Below are 19783 nucleotides of genomic sequence, written 5' to 3' on the forward strand. Positions count from 1 at the left end.
TTTAAGTGATGTTATTGCTGTATTATTGCTCATAAAGAACCCATACCTGCAGAAATCGGAAGAAAGCTCTATTTTCACAGAATTGGAACCGCTCTCGTTCTTAAAGCTCCACACATTCTAAAACCCTGCACTCCCCTTTTTGTTTTGATTTCCAGCTCTATTAATTTACTCAGAAATATTTGCAATGCATTATATAAAGACTTATATTCACACTTTGATGTGCATGCTTTAAAATTTTGATTAAATTAATTTAGTTTTTGTTTTAATTCTTGAAAAAAAAAATTTTTAAGTCTCTAATTTGATCATTTTATGAAATTAGTTCAGGTTGTAAAATGTCATGTGGAGTGACTCTCCAAAAATGTATAATATTCATGAATTAATCATGCATGATACTTAAAAAAAATAAATAATTGAAAGTAAGTAAATGTGAATTACTGTTCAAAATATTTTTTTTAAACCAGATACAAAGAGAGCATTTCTAAGGACATTTGAAAAAAATCCTTCTATTTATCATGGACACTTTTATATGTCATTGACTAGACTATTTTTGGCTACTAATGAGACTATAGTACCTTAATCTCCACAGAATTTCAAAAATATTGTCAGTATATTCTGTCTGGGCTTAATAATTTTCTCAGCAGCAAAAAGGTGAACAATCAAAGTCAGAATTTATACAGAGCTCAAACAATTAACCTTTAACTGGAACTTTACCTAAGGTGAACTCTGCAATATCCGTAATAACCAAAAAGCCAGCAGGAAAGGTTTTCATAAAGTTGTAGGAGACATAACAAGCCTAATGACACATATACACCACCACAACACAACATCTATAGGCACTGGCCCTCACAGCAAGAGAGACAGACAGAATCACACATTTTGAGAGATGTGAAATAGAGGGCAACTGTCAATGCCAAAGCATCCTGAAAAACAGCCTGTTATGGAGCTCTGCAAATGAGTCTATCGACACACACACATTTGCGCACTACACAAACGCACTGTCACTTTGAGGTGAGACAGATGGACAGGCAGTCTGGTCTAACGTTTCTAGAAGTATATCTTAAGACATCAGTTGCCTTGAGACATCAGTAAGAATCATTTATACACCCCTGGAAGATGAAGGTTATATTATTTAGCGTGTTCAGTGATGATATCTAGCTTTCATTGTTGCAATACCAAAAGCTACATACAGAAGGTGCCCACTTTCACAGCTTAAATTGTCACATAAGCTGCAGAAAGCTTTCAACAGGTTGTCAAAAATAACGAAAAATAACAATACCTGATTTTTCAGCATTGCTTGATTTCAACAATAACAAAACAAATCAATTGATGTCCACTTACAACTGAAGTGTCTTAATTTTAAAGTAATTTCATTTTACAAGTTTAGCTGGACTGCATGGAATGAAAATCAGTTGTGACAAAATTTTCAAGAATGGTGTTGCATTAGAAAATAGCCCTACTGACTATACTTATTCAGGGCACTCCAAGAAAATTTTCTCCTCATGACTGAACATGGTAACAGAAAAACTTCTTCACAGTGGTCAGAAAATGAATGAAAAGCCTTATGAAACAACATTGTGTTCTCTGTTTGCAATAAGGCCTGGCCTTGTGGAGCTGCCACGTCTATTGTTCTGTTCACATTAGTTGCCCCCTGGCTCCACTGCAATGAGAAAAGTGTAAGAAAATCTCACCTCTACCCATCACATCTTATGAACAGCTGAGCTTTCCCTCCCTGCTACTCCTACACAATCATAAACACACACACACACACAGATGCCAACAGATGTATGAAGGAAGTGGGAGATATAAGAGAATAAAGCGATTGAGAGCAGAAGAGCAGATAAGGTGAGGAGAGTATATGAAAGACAGAGGATGATAAAAAACAAGTGATAGACAATGGAGAGGAAGAAGATAAGGAAAAGGCAGACAGGACAGATAACCCAAAACCTTTTGATATATATGCTTAATTTATAATAAAATAAAACATTTTATCCTGAATAAAGATGACAATTTGAGTGGAATATATATGTGTATGTGTATTTTTAAAAATAAATTCATGCTTTTATTTAGCAAGGATGCATTAAAATGCTCAAAAGTGACAGTGGCAGTTTACATCGATATGAAAATTCTGTTCTTTTAATCTTTTAAATAATCAAAGAAATGATATGATGGTTTCTATGTTCCAAGCTTGGGCACCAAATCGGAATATTATTCCTTTTACTGTATTTTTAATCAAATAACTGCAGCATTTTCTTTCAAAACCATTTTTAAAAAATGACCGAACCCAATCTTCTGAAAGGTGGTGTATACAAACACACACAGAATATTTGCATACGATATATACACATATCAGTGGGTGAGTGTTTACCTCACAAAAATGTCTCACACAGTGCACTATCAGCAGACTTTACTGTTTCTGGCAAGTCTAATGCTTTGTTGACAGAATATGCGATTGGAGAGAAGCTGAGATGCAGCTGAGATGATGCATGTCAAATATCCACTACACTCTACTCACATATCCACTGACAAACTGCAGCTTGCATTGTCATCAACGGCACAAAAAACATTTTCTGTCAGTCTCTGGGTGACGCTTGATTAGTTTGAATGCAGTTTACAAGACTCCATATGCACTCAGACCATCTCAGATGTATAGAACAAGAACAAATGAAGTCATGTGATTCACAACTAGTCGACACAGACCCGACACATCGACTAGGGGCAGAACTAATCAGCTACTTAGTACAAACTTTAATATATCTTTTCATACAGCTTTTTAAGGACACACAAGGACAGATAAGGAGGGAGCATTCGTTGATTTTCTTATAGGTAGAACAAAGAGCAATGAAACTTAAAAAGCGTGTTTAAAAGGCAGCTTTTAAAATGTCCACCTTCACTGCTATTTGTGCTGAAGGTGATCTAGATCACTGTTCCTGTCTGCCTGCTGACCGAAGACTCAATTAAAGCTCAGTGTTCACTAGTGAAGCACCCAGGCCATCAGACCAGCTAATTAAACTACAGGCACTTACCATGGGAGTTAATGGCCTTCAATTATGAATGAAGGGCTGAAAGCTCAATCAGTGGGTTGAATGAAAACCTTGCTCATCACAAAAGGCCACAATGTCCTTCCTGATCTTTACCACCAAAAAAGGCTTTCGTTTTGCTAAAAAAGAACCACCCTATGCCTGAAGAGAGTGAGAGTGGAAGGAAGTTAAAGTGTGTAAAGACCAGAATAAGCCAATTTGAACAATCATTAAACATTATTGTTGATATAATTGTCTTGTTTTGTTGGATGCTGGTTACTCACAAATCAGTGATGAAGTGCTTGACTTGCTTTGCTTGATTAGGCATCCTGTCGAGATTTCAAGAGGTGGTAGAATGATTTTTGCAAACATTTTCAGATTATAAGGAGATGATACATATTTTTCAGTTCAGTTTGAAACAAAGAGGCTTTTTTTCATAGGATGTTATCAAAGTGTTCGCTGAAAGTTTCATTTAATTGATCAAGGGGACAAGGGTTATCGTTAACTAAAATCATTAAAACATTTAACTATTAAAACTATTATTAAACCATTTTTTGGTGTTTAAAGTGAAGTTAAATATATATATTATATATATATATATGTTGTCAGTCATTGCAAAAACAAGTCAAAAAGTCAAATAGGGACCTTGTTTTAAATTTTATAATTATGACAATTGTCGGGGCATCATATGGGATGAATTTATAACTGCTACGCAGAAAGTTTCTCCAGGTGTTATTAACCTCTTTGGAGTTTATCACTTTAAAATATGTTGAGTCTGTGTTGGCTATTTTTCAATAGGATGACTGGGTAGGAAACAAAGATAGCATATAACAGCTCACCATCCTGAGCCATCACTTAAGAACAGCATGATCCCATGCACACCGGTGACAGACTGAAAGAGAGAGAAAGCATCAGAGAGAGAGAGGGGAAAAAAGAAAGCTGACCTGGTCTGAGGTTGGTTGCCTCATTAGAGAAGACCACCCACCTCAACCCAAACTGGATAGCCCATTAAAGGAGACATCAAATGAAAGAGCTCTCCATCACATTTCTGGCTCAAATGCCCTCACGCAGAGTGCCCTCTGTTTGACGATGCCCCATTGTGCCCAGGACGATCCAAACACATACACACACAAACCGACAGCATTCAATATGCCTGACTTGGCATTAAGCTTTTTAAAGGTCACACGACATTATGAGCCATGGAACATTGCAAACATCTCAACAAATCACAACCATTAATTAGCCAATTTGATCATATTAACAGCATCTGAGACATGGTATTTATTACACAGTTTAGATAAAAGTCATCTTCAGAAGAGAAATATGCGCATATTGTATCAAAGTTTGTCACAAATAGCATAACCCAAATGCTCTATTAGTCACTTTAATTAAAAGTGTCAAAATAGAAATGAAATTAATTGAAATCCAACTGGTCAGTTGTGACAGAAAAACAGAAACATTTACACAGCATGAACTGATTGAAAATTCAAAATAGAATCAGTGCGAGTGAGAGCGAATGCACTGATGGCAGCACAGGAAGATCAATTTCACTCCAACTAAAACTCACACATGACGAAGTAAAGAGAAAAAGACAAAAATAATGGGAGAGAGAGCAGGAGAGACTGCAAATGAGTGGAAGAACCGCTGAGCTAAGCTTTAATGGCAAACGAACATTTGAATTCACCATGGAAGCCTTTTATATACTTGATAAATGGAAAATAAATGCTATTAAATTCTGTTATAATGGCCATTGTGCAAATGACTGAATATGTGTTTTTCCCCTCATTACATAACTCATCAGGATGACTTCCTCATCAGGAAGTCAGGCGCAAATAAAAACAAGTGGCAGCTTCTGCAAATTGGCTACAAAATAAAGCCTCAAACTCTTAAAAATTGAAGTATTTTTTCAACTAAATGTTCATTGCCTAACCTTCAGAAAATGTCTGTCAGCCTCAGAAAATCTAATTAAATATGATGTGTTTTATTTTCTATTCAATTCATTTGAACCTTTTACTGAATTTTGAGAATATGGTTAAATAAAGTGCAAAACCTTTTGTCTATAACAATAAACAGCAGATAACCTTCAGAATAAATATTATTTTAATTTAGAATAAATCATACAATAAAAAATGTCATGGCTAGGCTTACAGTATGACTTTAAATTATTATTCATTAAGCTGCTAGTTTGGGCCTAGATACTGAATATATATATATATATATATATATATATATATATATATATATATATATATATATATATATATATATATATATATATATATATATTACTGCAACAAGTGATCATCTTACAGTAGATGGTGAATACAAATGTTTGATATATTTGAAACTACTTTTTCATACTAGGTTAACATTTTGTTATTTAATATTTCAACATACACTATGATTCAAAAGTTTGGGGTCAGTAATTATTTTATTCAGCAAGGATACATTAAACTGATTCAAAGTGACATTAAAAACATTTAGATTGTTACAAAAGAATCCTAAAAAATGCATCACAGTTTCCATAAAATATTAGAATTTTTTTTTTCAAATTGTTTTCATATTTCAAAATATTAATGTTTTAGTGTATTTATGATAAACAAGTCTGTCTTTGTGAGCATAAACTTTTGAATGGTAGTGTATTAAAAAAAGATCAAAGAACAACAAATTGAGATTTGTGCTTCTAATTTTTTTTAAACTCAAGGGACACCCAAGTGTACTGTATTTACAGAAAGTGTAAATTCTCAGTCTAAAGTCGTTTTATGTAATATGGTATCTGCATGTGTGTTTGTCTGCTCCCATGGGTGTATATCTGTGCGTTGTGTGTTAGCATGGCATTTGATTTCCCATCCATACTGAGAGTGATGCTTCTATTGTTTAATGTTTTTTTCTCCTGCTTTGAACTTCACAGGTCTGCCGACTCCAATTTCCTCACAGTCAGGAGCAAGAGGGTTTTTACAGAAGCCTGACACCTGTTGTTTGTTTGGCTTACACAACAGCATGCGGTGTCACAGACAAACCTGGGGAACTTCCTACCTCTCCATCACACTCTGATCTATCTCTTTTCCCCTCTATCTCTATTCAGTCCCCTATTCCATCTGATCCCTCTATGAGATGCTACATTTTTCTGTCCTGATCTTCCTCACTTTCTGTTCTCAAATGCTAAGACTGTGTGACTTCAGTGAATGTCTTTGTCAGACATAAGAGCACATGAAACACATTTATAATTATACGTATACACATATGCAAACACACTCTGACAAATTAGGTGCAGACCACTTACCAAGTGTGTTCCCGGCCACCTCTTGCAGCAGACTGCTGTCTCCCTATGGCAGGCTGTAGGGTCGTGAAGGTCATGGGGTGGTTGGTCTGGGCCGGGCATCAAGGGACAGCAGCCCACACACAATTAAATTAGTTTGCACTTGGCACTCATTGGATCTGCCCCAAACCTGTGTATCCCGCTGATTTAATTTCCTCTCCTCTTCTGCGGTGAGTTTCTCCACTGCCCCTTGCTGACCGCTCCATTCACCTTTTATAGAGAGATAGAGAGTGAGACTGCATTACATTACACATTACTTAACACAAAATATGAAAAAACAGGAAAAAGTAGCTTTTCGTTCGGACAAAATGTGTACTGTTGGGCCAGAATAAGACAAAAGAACAATCAGACAACATCAGCAAAATAGTTGAGCTAGAAATCCTAGGATTCATTCTCAACATGGTGAGACAGCATTTAGCTATTATGCTATTCACAGCTGGAATCAGCATCCAGAAAATGTCAGATGTGCCCCGACAGTAGCCATGTTCCAACAACAAAAAATTGTTTACAAGTGGGTTCTCTGACTAAGCACTGTGCTGCTCTTTACATTACTGCCTGGACTGCATTATTTAATTATAATTCAGATTTTTTGATTTATACTATTACTTTCCTTTCTTTTATTTATTTATTTATTGTTTGTTTGTTTGTTACAATTGCCTTAAAAGTGCTTTACATACGCTGAACAATGTGATAGAACAGTAAAGAAATTAAAGGCAAAAAACCAAACCAAACCAAATAACAAAACTGCATTGAAAAATCTTGTCATTTTACAAAAAAAGACAACAAAAACAAAACAAAAAAACAATAACAAAACAAAAAAAGACAACAAAAACCAAACCAAAACAGTGGAAACAGCCTTGGAAAATCTTGTCACATTAAATTAGAAAAATTTGACCCTGAGAGACCAAGGAGTTTTGAATAAACATATTTGTTCTGCACACAGAATAAATAGTTGATCAAATATTTGAGTTTATGAGATATTTTCAAAACAAAACAAAGCAAAAAAAAATAAATAAAAAAAAAAAAATAAAACCCAAACAAACAAAAAAACAGCCTTGGAAAAACGTATCACTTTAAAGCAAATTTTGACTCTGAGAGACGAAGGAGTTTCAAACAAATCTTTGTTCTGCACACAGAAGAAATAGCTGATCAAATATTTATGAGTTGATGAGATATTTTTAGGTAAGTAGTATACAAACAGGACTTCTACAAACCACACACAGCCATCAGGGTCAAGCACAGTCTTTCCCCATCCATACACACGCTCATTACTAGCACGCAGCATGGAGAAAATGCTCCCCGTAGGCGAAGCTCTTCGTAGAAAAAAAAAAAACCCTCTTCTGGTCATCACCACGTGCTCCTGTGCTCTTCAAAGTGATGTGTTAATGCAATATCGTCTGCACATTCAAAACTATCATTATTTCACAGTTCTGAGGGAGCCGGCAAAGAAAGCTCGAGTGATGGAGGAGTAAGAAAGAGATGAGAGCAAGAAGGCGTTTCTGATCAAATGCATGGTGAAGGCGGAGGCGGAGCAGGATGCAGCGTTATGATTCCATTAATTGGGGGCTTTCTTGCAAATGACCTGAAAGCTGCAATTACCTTCCGCAGAAGAGCTCTATTATGAACATCACACCCGTGACACACACATACACACGCCTGAACAATGTTTTTCTATTCCCAGTCATAGACTGCAAATGAGAGTTTTTAGTGGATTGCATTACTTGCACATTGCACAATGGTTTATATATAATTTTGCAGTTATTTACACAATACCTAGCACATATCATTCAATCATGCATTGCTTTTTCTCCAACTTTCCCCCTCTATTTCCCCAGCACACACACACACTCGCTGGAACAGATGATGACATTAGCTGCGGGAGTTGGCTGGTCTCCAGGTGTCCCGGTGTTCTGTAATATTGTCACTCCCATATTTCACTCCTCCCGTCCCAGCCTCTGTTAAAGCAAACTCAATCAACCCCTCCTCATCCCAGAACCAGCGGCGTGTGCTTTCCCATCTCCACAATGCATAAGACCCATGTTTGCTTTGAATATACAGGGAGCAGGGTACACACTGCAAAGTATATTGTCACTCCTCGGTTGGTGAATGTATATATCACAAGTGCTGAATGTGACTAGTGTTAGCCAAGTCACATGAATAACAAAGAGATAATTCTATGAAGCATAGTCAGTCATATTTTATATGCAGCAATATTCACTTTGTAATGATGATGATACTTAATTCATTTCAGTCACTGGTACAAGAATGAGGAAAAAGTCATGCAATCTGAGAAGCTATCGAACATTTGAAGTATATATGTGTAAGGTACTGCAGGGGTAAAGGCCCTACTTTAAAGGGACAGTTCAACCAAAAATAAAAATTCAGTCCTCATTTAAACTTTACCCCTATGTCATTCCAAATCTGTATAATGTTCTTTCTTCTATGGAACACACGCAGCAATATTGTGTCGAAAAACTTGTTTTCTTTCAGGCTTTGAAGTGGATGATAAAAAAATATGCAATATTGAAAAAAAACTTCTCTGATATTTTGAACTTGGACTGCAATACCAAGTTCGACCACTCCGTGTCAATTCTACATACAGCACCTTTAAAAATATATTATTAAAGAAAAGCATTTAGACTAAACATCATATGAACATGGTTTATTTAGTATACAGCAAACAAGGGAGTTTTTATAGCTATGATTCATGGCAATTTTGATCAGTCAAAATGTGTTACCATATGCCATATATACCATATTACCATATATTTTTGATAAAATAAACTTTTGATTAAAAAATTAAGCAAACACTTTTCAAAAAGTCCACTATCATTCCAGTTTATTTTTTAATCAATTTTATAATTTCATGATGCTGCAAGTATTTTTCACTATTGTTCTTTTTTTAGTAAATACAAACCCGATTCCAAAAAATTGTGAATAAAAACAGAATGCAATGATGTGGAAGTTTCAAATTTCAATATTTCATTCAGAATACAACATAGATGACATATCAAATGTTTAAACTGAGAAAATGTATCATTTTAAGGGAAAAATAAGTTGATTTTAAATTTCATGGCATCAACACATCTCAAAACGTTGGGACAAGGCCATGTTTACCACTGTGTGGCATCCCCTCTTCTTTTTATAACAGTCTGCAAACGTCTGGGGACTGAGGAGACAAGTTGCTCAAGTTTAGGAATAGGAATGTTGTCCCATTTTTGTCTAATACTGGTTTCTAGTTGCTCAACTGTCTTAAGTCTTTGTCGCATCTTCCTCTTTATGATGTGCCAAATGTTTTCTATGGGTGAAAGATCTGGACTGCAGGCTGGACATTTCAGTACCCGGATCCTTCTACGCAGCCATGATGTTGTAATTGATGCAGTATGTGGTCTGGCTTTGTCATGTTGGAGAATGCAAGGTCTTCCCTGAAATAGACGACGTCTGGAAGGGAGCATATGTTGTTCTAGAACTTGGATATACCTTTCAGCATTGATGGTGCCTTTCCAGATGTGTAAGCTGCCCATGTCACACGCACTCATGCAACCCCATACCATCAGAGATGCAGGCTTCTGAACTGAGCGCTGATAACAACTTGGGTTGTCCTTGTCCTCTTTATTTCAGATGACATCTCGTCCCAGTTTTCCAAAAAGAACTTCAAATTTTAATTCGTCTGACCACAGAACAGTTTTCCACTTTACCACAGTCCATTTTAAATGAGCCTTGGCCCAGAGAAAATGCCTGCGCTTCTGGATCATGTTTAGATATGGCTTCTTTTTTGACCTATAGAGTTTTAGCCGGCAACTGCGAATGGCACGGTGGATTGTGTTCACCGACAATGTTTTCTGGAAGTATTCCTGAGCCCATGTGTTGTGATTTCCATTACAGTAGCATTCCTGTATGTGATGCAGTGCCGTCTAAGGGCCCGAAGATCACGGGCATCCAGTATTGTTTTCCAGCCTTGACCCTTACGCACAGAGATTGTTCCAGATTCTCGGAATCTTTGGATGATATTATGCACTGTAGATGATGATAACTTCAAACTCTTTGCAATTTTTATCTGAGAAACTCCTTTCTGATATCGCTCCACTATTTTTCGCCGCAGCATTGGGGGAATTGGTGATCCCCATCATGACTTCTGAGAGACACTGCCACTCTGAGAGGCTCTTTTTATACCCAATCATGTTGCCAATTGACCTAATAAGTTGCAAATTGGCCCTCCATATGTACATTTAACTTTTCCGGACTCTTATTGCTACCTGTCCCAACTTTTGTAGCTCTCATGAAATCCAAAATGAGCCAATATTTGGCATGACATTTCAAAATGTCTCACTTTCAACATTTGATATGTTATCTATATTCTATTGTGAACAAAATATAAGTTTATGAGATTTGTAAATTATTCCATTGCCTTTTTACTCACAATTTGTATAGTGTCCCAACTTTTTTGGAATCAGGTTTGTAAACAGTATGCATCTTGGAGCAATTATTCAATTATTTAAAATTTAATTTCAGAAATTATTCTCCATCATAAATAAAAAAGAACTAAATAAAAAACAGCATTTAGTATTGTCCCTCTCTATCAACCTAAAAATGTTTTGGTCGCTTTTTTGATCAAACTTGGTTGACCTTGATGTTTTCCCACATATATTTTCACTTAAATACATAATAAGCCTTAGATAATTTAAGGGATTCTCATTAGCTAAATAAATTAAGTATTAAAAATGATGTATTACATATTACATTCACTGACCTTCAGTGCACAATGACCACATAGATCATGAAAATACTTCAGTGCATTGAAACAAACAATATTTGAAATACAATAAAGCAACACATTCAAGGGTCAGCATTTCCTTTGAGCCATCAATGTCAAACATGAAATGGAACATATCTGCTGTTACATAGCCAGTGGTGTTTAGAGTTACTATGCATCATTAATAAAGGTACATGACACACAACTGAGCATTAACTAAAAATCATACCGATCAAAAGACTGCAGGGTTCCGCCGCCAGTTCCACTCCTGGGACAGCTTAGTGAGACCCCGTCAGTCAAACACACCTGGTCTGACAGTCCAGCTGTTCTGTTTCTATGGGAACAGGGGCTCATGGTGAGGAGGGCATGCTCTGAAACAGGTGAGAGTAGACATGGAAATCAGTCAGCTCGGGCATCTGTTAATCAACCAATCAAACAGTCAGTCTCACCTTGGGATCATCACCTTAAGTGGACAGATTAGAGAATATACTGATAATGTGTACAGTATTTAAGAGTTTACCAATGCAATAATGAAAGAACTTCAGGTGTAAAACAGAAAGAAAGACAAATCAGATCAGCTTAATAAAGAAGTGGTGTAGTAACTCTGAATGTCAAGGGCAACTTGTGACTATGTAGGACTGTGTGTTTGCTTGTACGTGGCATAATAGGAAAAAATGGCTTTGGAGACTTTCAAGCTGCAGGGAAGCCAGTCTGTCAGAGGCTTCCACTCAACCCAAACAGATGTTCAGATGACTCTGTGTGTGTTTGTGTGTATCTACATAATATGACCTCTGACAGAGTGCAAAAGCGTTTGTGCTGACGCAGCTCCCTTGAAAGAAAATTTGTTGTTCCAGTAAACCCCGCCCCTATTTACAAATATGCTCAAACACACATCTCACCAGTCACTTGGTCCTCTTTCCCTCCCTTTCTTTGTCTGTCATCACACTCTCTCTTTGTGTTTGCTGAAGAATATGGAAGATAAATGTCAGTGATCTCTCATCCCCCTCCTCTATACGCATTGAGCTGTTGTGACAGTCTTTTAGTAGTGCTGCTGTGGCTGCAATTCAGTACTGAATGAATAAAAAAAGGCTTAACTGCTTTCCTCTTTGTTTTTCTTTCTTTTTCTCACAGCAGGTCACCCGTAGGACATGATAGCACCCAAATTGTTATTCCCTCAGAGCGATTGCAGCTGCTGAAGTCTTTCAAGTTCTTATTGAAGTTGTGCTGAATACTTCTCAATCAAAACCTGTTTTAACCCTCGATAAACCACTGATGTGCACTGAAGTTCAACTACATTCCCAAATCAGTTTTTAAAGTTTGTTTGAAATAAATGACTTTTTACCTTTGCCCTAGGAAACATCATTAAAGACCTATTCCTTACCTAATATGGTATGGTATAACAAAAAAAAGACAGTAAACTTTTCTGATTTAATAAACTCTGTAATTCCATTTAATTATTAATAAAATGTAATTGCCATTGAAAAAGAACAATTAACTGAAAAAAATTTACACTTTGAATCTTTGATATTTCAATTGTTTCTCCTTGACTCCAATAAGATTCAATGTAGAGCAATCTGGGACAGTTGCTCTTGTCTTCTGCTTATAGTTTTTGCTTGATAAAAACATCTGAGTAATCACATCTCTTCCATTTTCCTATGGAATGCAATATCAATACTGATATATAGGTCAATATATCAATAATCATTGATATCAATACAGTGTAACAAACTATGCAATAAATATTTATTCAAAGAAGAGCCACTGTCAATTATATGCAACATTTTAAAAACATTCCAAAACTTTAAATTATTATCGAAATGTGTTTTATTAATCAGAAAATAAACTATGGGAGCACAAATGGACTTTGTGGTATTCAAATACTTCAAAATATGCATTTGGACCTTCAAAAAAGCTAACATTGCTTCTGTTTATTGGTAACCAAACAATTCTTTCACATTACAAAAAATAATCATTGGATTGGATAAAAAAGATGTGACTTCATAAAAGTAAAAAACATTCGGATAGTGTTTTATAAATAATAAAACTGCCTGTTTGGGTCATTTATAAATGATGATTTCCCCCCTGGAACCACCATTTCTGGCAACTCTTTTGTCTCTGGAGTTAAGGTTAATAATAACACATGCACTGTGAAATTTGTAGCTGATACTAACGATTGTAAAACCTTTTTGAAGGTTAATGATGTTTTGCATGCTCTCTTCATTTGTGGTGAAGCAACACGAACTGGGAAATATCAATAAAGCCTAAATGTTCAGGACATCAAATCTGCCCTTAATGCAAAGGTCAGAGAAACAGAGATGGCAAAAAGCTCCTTGGAAACTCGTCAGGATGACTGAGAATTGCTGGTAACACAAGTCCACATTTTCACCATCCCACAGTGTGGTTGAGAGACAGGGCACTGGGTCATCAGGACTGTGGCGGTGTTACTGGAATAGATCTTTGAATAGCATGTGAAGGTGGGTTATATAGTTGGGTCATTGTAGGTAGTTTTTTTGTGAATTGGTAAAACACAAGATGAGGAGGTGGTGAGGAGAGGATTGAGGGATTTCAGCAGAGCTTCAGTGGGGCATGGGGTCGATTTCTCGGCAGGAGGAGGCAGTAATTGCTCGCGGGGCCTTAATGAGTCCGGCGGGCCTGAAGCACAGCTCTTCATCCAAGAGCCAGACAGGTGGTCTGCTCAGCCTAATAGGGAAGGGACTGGCCCACGATGTGACATCAAACCCTGCCTTTCACACCTGCCACCCTGTGTGTGTGTGTGTCTGAGCATCAGACAGCACTATAGCAAAAGAGGGAGAGAAAACATTCAGTTCTTTAGTAATAACTCCCTGTCAAGTACCCTTTTAGGCGGCCTGACAACAGAGAACAAAATCTATATTCTATCTGAACTGTCAATAGATACAATTTTATAAACTCGACTTATTCCTCTAACACCCAGTCGGTTAAGATATCTGGCATCCTTCGTACAAGTTCCAATAAAATGAACATCATTATGCATTTTTCATCAACTTTTTATAGCTCGAAACAATGCTTCCACATCTTATCATTAATGACTTTGTTTAACATACTGTATTTAACAGTCCCTGTAGCTTTACAGCTTTACAACGCTCTGAAATTTGAGCATAACTGATGTTGTTGGTGGTGCTCATTAACGGTGATCATCGTTTAGCAGGCAGGCTTTTCTCCAGTGAGATGTGCACCTCTACAGCTTTGCAGAGCAGTGGAAGTAGGGCATGACGTTAACAAATGTCACTAATGCATGCTGACAGACACCAGAGTATTACTCAGAGCCCATCAACACACAACACACACAACTCCAGTTAGCAGATTCAAAACATCTACAAACACACATACAGTACATACACGTGTAACAGGCATGCATATTCGCTAACACTTATGCACTGATCTTTATATACGGGTGAATTGTAGCTAGATATTAAAAAATAGGAAGTTAATTTAATAGTTAATAATGTAAAAAATATACAATTATCTAAAATAAAATTTTTAAATATTTAATAAAAAAAATATTATTATTATTATTTTTAACTTTTAAAAGCACTGATCTTTATATACTGCATAGTGTAAAAAGAATTGTTATAGTTATTAGGGAGTTCATTTAATGCACTCATTTAATAAATTAGGGAGTTCATTTAGTACAAGTAATTACAGTACATACAAATTATATAAATACATAAAAATAATATAAGAATAAAAAGGATGGACACTGGATAAAAAAGACACTGCATATAGACCAATAATTAAACAAATATTGCAGCATTATCAGCTCCAAGGAACAGATTTAGGCTACTAACAGCTTGCCCCACCGCAAAGTTTTTTTGCCTTTCAGGATTTATGAAAGAAGCGCAGTGTAGAATTAGGCATGGACACAGTTATTTTTGCACCTGACCCTTTTGAACATGCATGCGCGATTTACTAACGTTTGCTTTTTAAACATTATTTAACGCCCATAAAAAGCATTTCTTAAAGCAGGCGGTAATTTTCGCTGCTCTTGGTAGATTGTGCTGGTCATTATGGAAATGATCTTGCATGCGTCTGTGTTCTTTAATGTGTGCATTGTTAGTAAATCACTTGCAGAATTTTCTCCATCTGCGCTTTTATTTAATTGCACTCTAATGCTAATTTGCCCTGTTTAGTAAATCTGGCCCAAACTCTAATAACTCTATTGCAAAATGGATCGCTATGGATTTTAGGTCAGTGATGGGCTGTTTGTTCAATGATATGGAAATAAAACATCAATAATATTATATGGACTTCTAAAGCCACTTTATGTAGCTAAATGACTATTCAATGATTTACTCATGTATCAAAAATGCATAACAGTGTACATAAATATGCACAAGTGCTGCTATGCTAATTTAGTAATCACAAATGGTTTAAAAGGATTGCTTTGCTGCTCTACCTATTGTCTAAATGTAGAGCTTCTGCTTTGTGATCGTTCTAGCATAACAGACTGCCACAGGCTTGGTTGTTGCAGACACAGCCGTGGCACCACAGCGCAGCAGTCTCGGCATGTCTAGGTGTGTGAGAATCTCTCTGCAGGTGTGCCGGGTTCGGCTCCGTCAGACCCAGCCGCCCCATTCCCTCCGAGAACCCGATCAACAGATGGCATCATGGCTCTGCCCTACAGGAGTGGCCTTCTCTCTCCCCCGTAAACCCAGCACTTCACCCCATCCAAACCCAGCCCCCCGCTGCACAGCTTAATTACTGCCGCTGCTCTCCGCTCTGTTCTTCCAGAGAGCCGAACGGCCGGGAGAGGGTACAACGTTAGGGAGTGACTCAGCTTAGCTTGGAGCAGTTGCAGAGAAGGTAGGGGGTTGAGGGGGGAAGCTGCAATCTGGAGAGGACTAGGGCGAGACTTTGCTCTCGCTGCGCAGAAGTGTTGTGGTTAGAGCTGAGGTAAACAAACAAAGCCACATGCAGAGAGAGACGTCTGTGAATGTGGATGTGTGGTACACTGCGTGTTTACATATATTTCAGCCTCTTTTTTACTTAATAGCTTACTGAAGATTATTTTCAAACCCACAAACAGACTTAAATGCACAAAAATTTGCTATTTTGGATGTGTATATGCTAGTTTAGCAGCAGTAGGTACAGGTATGTGTGGTGGGGAACGAGAGGTGCCTAGAGCTCTAGGCAGAACAGATGGAGCGGCTGGAGCTGCAACCAGAGGCTCAAGGATGGGAGGAGCGCTGCAGCCTCTGCCAGCCGAGTGCCAGAGGACTACAGGATGGAGGTAGACCCCCATACAGTCCCCGTGCCAGAGTGCATCTGCATTTGATTACAAAAATGTGAACATTTGTAAGTTTGGCAATGGAGTTTGTTCCTAAAAATCAGTCACTTGCAGATGGCTTAATAATATGTGTGCGAGTGAGCGTGATTCTCTAATGAGTGTCTAGACGGGGCGTATGATTGCTGCAGAGGCTCGTATGTGTGTGTGTTGGACTGGGGGAGGAGGGAGGGTCAGGCTAAATGAGCCACATTAATAACCTGTGTCAGCAGGTCTAAAGAGCAGAAGTGCTCTGGATGACCGAGGGAAGCAGGTGAGGGAGCAAACAGGGCCTCGCTGGTGTCACTCTTGCTATTTATGAGCAAGACTTTAAGCGGAAATCTATGCAGAAAAGCACATATTTAAACAATAAAACATTTAGGTCAAAATAATAATTTAAAATAACAGCCCGAGTGTACAGTATATTAATATTGATTCTGTTCTTGCTTTGTAGCAACAAACAGATAATGCAAGCAACACAAAAGCTATTTAGAACATAGGGGAGACAAACTGGAGTCTTTCATGTCTGTGAATGTGCTCGAAACAAATGCATCAGCAACAACAACACACTATAAACACTGAATCTAAATTATAATAAAACCTTACAAGATTCAATGTAAATAGTTGCCCAAAAACAGAAACGGAGGGTGGAGTATCCTGTCATTCAGTACAACCTGAATCTGATATCAATAAAAAGCAATAAAAAAGGTTGCTTTATCTAAGGGTTTTAGTGCTTAGGTATTTTCTTTTGCAAACAACAGCAACAACTATTATGCAAATTTGTAAACAGTGCAAATTATTTTTATTCGCTGTCTACCTAAAATTAATAAGGTAGGTCTGATACCCCTAATTATGACTTGAAGCACACAAACGGAGACAAAACAAATGATATGTTCTAAAAAGTACACATTCCAATCAGTTTTAATTCTATTTCTACCACTAAGGAATATTCAAACTTGGTTCTCCAGAAATGTTTTACTGTAGTAACCACAAAAGTCGCAAAACAATTTCAATGGGGATGAGGCGAAAGAGGGCTTGTGAAAAATCAAATCTTTAAAAATTTCTATTCTGTCATCATTTAATCACACTCAGGTTCTAATTCTGTATGGATATCTTTCTGAAGAATGCATAAAATATTAGCAATGTCTGATTTTTATTTTATTTTTTGTCCATACAATTAAAGTAAATGCTTATCAAACCTGTTAAAATGTCTTTGTTTGTGTTCCACAGAAGAAAGTCATACAGATTTGTAACAAGTGAGTAAACAATGACATTTTTCCATGTATGGGTGTGAACTATTGCTTTAAGTTCATCTAACTGCACTTGAAATACTTACTTTTATGCATTTTGCAGACACATTTATCCAATGCAGTGTTGTTAGTGCCATGCTCTACCATGTCAGACTGTGCCCTAAAAATTACTGATAGAAAATCTCCTAAGACACTGAGCCCTTTGAAAAACGTTTGCACACTAATAAACATGAATAAACATGAACTGATTATAAAAACTATTTTGTGGTAACATTGCCAGAAGGAATTTCATCGAGTGTTCATTCATTTCACATACTAAGCTATGTGAAATGTTCAACATATCTGCTCTGATTGTAACTTTTGATCATATAACTCCAGTTAGGAAAGGTCGTGAGATATAGATTTAAGTGATTAGTTAATGTACTTAACGGAATAAACAGCCTGGAGTCTGAAGTCTTAGATGAGGGTCACCAACAGGCTCACCAATTTAGTAATCTACTAATGACATTTTATTAAATTCTGAATCACATCATCCAGATAATAGAACACCCATGAAGCAATAACTGAGATAAACAGTAGAAAAACTGAGTATAAAGGAAATCAAACTCAAATGTAACTTTGACTTACTTGATGTTGTAAGATAGATGTATCAGAAAGGTTACAAGTTTTGACCTCATCTTCTTCCCATGTGTTTGACCATGTGGGAAAGTTGATGTAGTGGTAGAAGCCTGTGATGGTGATAATGATAAAGACAATGATGATAAAAACAATTCTAAGTGTGTTTTTGCATGTGAGAATGTGTGAGCGAGCAATTTTTTCTAAATTTAGCACTGATGACTCACTGGGCGGATGTAACGCCCACCTCCATCTGCAGGGGTCCCCCTGTCCCATTTGAGAGCCCATCTCAACTATTCTTATATGTATGTGTTTGTGTGCATGATAGAAAGAATATCCAAAATAAACACAAGAAAATAGAGTATAACCTATGGTGCTGCAGCCAAACACTTCAGTTAAACACCCCCCACTCCACACCTTCCGCTCTTCACTCTTTACAGCTCTTTCTGTAAGTGCTCTCTACGTGATTCAATGCTTACTAATAGTGCTATGGCATAGTTCCTCCAAATAAATTTTTAATACTTAAGGATTTGCAATAATTTTGCTGTGGTACCAGTTAACATGCATGTATATTAAAATAATCAAGCACCACAATATTTCAGCAATCAAACAGTGTCAGGTGCTTTGGGTCAGCTTTTTATAAACAGAGATTCATGAACAATTTAATAAAAAAATCAGCAAAACAGGTTAGCAAATCAGTATGAATAATTTGACCAGTTAAGTAAATAAGCTGAATCAGTTAAACAGTTCATTTGCTTCAGACAATTCAGTGAGTGAATTACCTTATATATTCTTTAGATATTTGAGATCATATTTAAATAAAATAAATATATTTCTAAATAGATGTATAAATTTGAATTTAAATATATATATATATATATAGTATTACTCACCCCAAACCTTTGAATGGTAGTGTACAGTATATAATGATATAATTCACAGTAAACAATTGAACATGAAGTGAGAAAAGAGTGTACTGTTAATATCTTGCTGCTTCAGGCACTTAAGAATTAGTTGATTCTAATGGGAGCAATCCTATTTTATTTAGCATTTTGAATCCCAAGTGAGTTGTTGTTTTAAAACCTAAACACGGTAAAGAGATGGCACAGAGTAAATTTCCACCCTTTTTTGGTGGAAATATAAGAAATGGATACAGGCCACTGGTTCCTGTGCCAAAACCCTCACAAGGGTAGGCAAAGGGGTAGAGTGTGCCCTCCTAAGTTCCTGTCTCTCTGATCACTACATGAAGAAAATGCTTTTAGAAATCCACTGTCAGAGTAAGAAGAGGGGATGAACTCTCGATACCCATCTTTGATGTGTAGTCCACCTGTGCACACACAGCTGTGATGTGAGGAACATGATGTTGAGCTCTGTACGGATCAACACCTGTGTCTTCTGATTTATGGGACACAACAGTTTGAAGGGCCAAGAGAAACCTGGGGTATAAATATAGACACAGTGAAGTGAGCCAGAATATAAAGGCATTAAACACACACACAGAAGGCCATGCAAGAATCTGAATTATAA

At 36.8% G+C, this 19783-nt stretch overlaps 1 long non-coding RNA gene across 1 annotated transcript; it reads right to left on the minus strand.

The window, feature by feature from the left end:
* Window positions 1–5739: 5739 nt before the first annotated feature.
* On the minus strand, window positions 5740–18994 carry LOC122140458. Its single transcript, XR_006157127.1, has 3 exons — window positions 18269–18994; window positions 11319–11460; window positions 5740–6546 (listed from the first exon to the last, which is right to left on the minus strand). It is a non-coding gene; the product is annotated as an uncharacterized LOC122140458 (long non-coding RNA).
* Between the last annotated feature and the right edge of the window lie 789 nt (window positions 18995–19783).

The sequence above is a fragment of the Cyprinus carpio genome, chromosome B18 (assembly GCF_018340385.1).
Source record: "Cyprinus carpio isolate SPL01 chromosome B18, ASM1834038v1, whole genome shotgun sequence".
Lineage (NCBI taxonomy): Eukaryota > Metazoa > Chordata > Actinopteri > Cypriniformes > Cyprinidae > Cyprinus > Cyprinus carpio.